The sequence below is a fragment of the Trachemys scripta genome, chromosome 17 (assembly GCF_013100865.1).
Source record: "Trachemys scripta elegans isolate TJP31775 chromosome 17, CAS_Tse_1.0, whole genome shotgun sequence".
Lineage (NCBI taxonomy): Eukaryota > Metazoa > Chordata > Testudines > Emydidae > Trachemys > Trachemys scripta.
The window spans coordinates 24,825,483-24,827,781 of NC_048314.1; the positions used below are offsets into that span (position 1 = coordinate 24,825,483).

The 2,299-nt window shown below is 36.0% G+C and overlaps 1 protein-coding gene across 5 annotated transcripts in view; it reads left to right on the forward strand.

Moving 5' to 3' along the window:
* Positions 1–930, forward strand: part of PBX3 (PBX homeobox 3) — a 157,456-nt gene extending 156,526 nt beyond the window's left edge. For all 5 annotated transcript variants that reach the window (XM_034793483.1, XM_034793482.1, XM_034793481.1 and 2 more), the window contains one exon: positions 1–930. This exon is cut by the window's left edge and continues 601 nt beyond it. The gene's annotated coding sequence lies outside the window, so the exon portion shown is untranslated.
* The last annotated feature ends 1,369 nt before the right edge of the window (positions 931–2,299 follow it).

Here is a 2,299-nt window from a genome sequence, read left to right on the forward strand (position 1 = left end):
ATGGTTGTGTTTAAGAATCCTTATTCGTCACATTTTTGTTGTGATCTATTGTTTTATAAATTAGATTGGAAACTGGGAGCACCAGCATCTACTCTCTGTATTTCAATAATGGACATAAATTGTTCTAAGAGATGAAGATACTTGCTGCTTATTTTTGTGGAAGCCAAGATCTGGGGTTTTACAGTACGAGCTAGGTGCTGCACACGGATTTGCCAAGACTTGCTACATCCTCTTGGTAACAACAACAAAAACAAGGAAGGCACCATTGTATGGAGTGTTGTATATAGTGTAGCAAAAGAGTATTTATACATCTCACCAATCAAAACACAGCTTTATTACCTCATGCGAACTCATACAAACCAATAGAATTTCAACATGTTCTGTAGCTTAGAGTGCTCACTTACTACCTCTGAACAATACTCACGCTGTAGTTTGTCTCTTTCTTATCTTTTTGCATCTTGTAATTAACCCTTTGTTTCCCCTCATGAAATGTAATGTACATTGTAATCTTTTAAAAAAAAAAAATCAGGGTTGCATTTGCAACTTTTAAAAAGCTAAAGTGGAAACATTGGGTCTTAGGTTTAACACAAAACAGTAAAACTGTTGTAAATACTGAGAAACATTTTGAATGTTCTTCATCTTGTTACTAATCCACGCAAAAAACAACAACTAATTGTAATGCATACAGATTTCAGTATTCAGTACTGTATATTTCGCCCTGTATAACAGGGGGCCCTTTCTTTCTCTCTTTTGTATTGTATGCGATTCTGAAACTGATTGAGTCATGAAAATAATTTGTGGCAGTGATTCTAATGTATTAAAACGTTTCGTGTTACTTTCTAACTGGATTACACCCTGGATTGAAAAGTCTTCCTCGTGGTAGTTATATGTAGTTTCAAACATGAATAAACTTTTTGCTTTCATGATCAAATGTTGATGTAATTTCTTCCTGCTCAGTTTGAGTCAGCCAGCAAAGGTAAAGGCAGAGATGTACGAAGGAGTGTTCATAAAACAGGAGTTCAGCATTTCTTAAATACAAAGAGCTAGTGGTGCACTCTTGCCTGAAAGACAGTTGAAATTCTAGGTGGAGTACATCCTGATAGATAGCCACATCTTTGTAGTCAAAGATTTCATAACCAGAGACTTACCATTTCATCTCTAGGCTTTATTCCTACGCTGCTCTGTTCTGGAACAGGCAGTTCACGTCGAGGATCATGAAAGGGGAAATCTTTTAGACTAACTTTAAAAAGCAACATCTTATTTACTCTCAATGATGGTCTTTATTTAGCATTAATTTTTAAAATATAACCTCTGCTAACAACTGCAATTTGATTATAAAAATATTTTTCTTTATAATAAAGACTTAAAATGAGCAGGTTTTTTTAATATATATATATATAGTCTTTCCAAAAAAAATTGTTAATAAAGTAAAGGTCAATAACAGGTAATAGCCTATTTACTATATCCAAAGGAAATTGACTCACAGGAAATCAAATTAACATTAACCACTTGCGCCAAATGATCTCTGATAAATAGAACTACCTTACTATTTCAATTAGTGTATCTAGGCAAAAGAAGGTATAACTAGCACAACGATTCATCCTAAATTGGTGCAGTGCAGATGCAAACTCTGTAAAATAGTTGACTATCACATTTACTTTTCAGTCAGCTGCTTGTGCCCATAGGTGTTGATTTGGCAGCTAAATGATTATTTGCATGATTCAATTAGCTTGTGGGTCAGCTTTTCTTATCAACTGTCCCTGTGCTAAGTAATTTTGTGACGTATCTTTGTTTCCTCCCTAAAACACAGTGAACACAATTTATCTTCCTCATTGTTCCAGACACCCGTGTGCATCAGTCAACACAACTTTTGTGTTTATTTATCACACATGCACAATTACTGGTGCACTCTTCATCAGTTTTAGAAATCACAATTGCTGCTTTGGCTACAGAGGGCTCATTTAAATAAATAAGTAAATACCGTCCTCTGCAAAGCATTCGTTACCAATTAATCAACGTTGGAGCAAGGGGGTCTGTAGACCTCAGAAGACCTCCTGTGTGCCGAAGAAATAGAACAAAACAATATACATGTGCTAATGGAGCTCTCAAACGCCACACGCTCTTGTGTTCCTACTAGAACTCAATGGAAATAGTATTTGAAATGTAAAGTGTGTCAGCGGAGGCTCAGGCAGCATAACGAACACACAGACGTCCCTCATCTTGATCACATCGTTGCTGGCCACAGGCAAAAACCTGTCATATACTGATGAGGTTCATAGGAAGGCCATCAACAACCTTT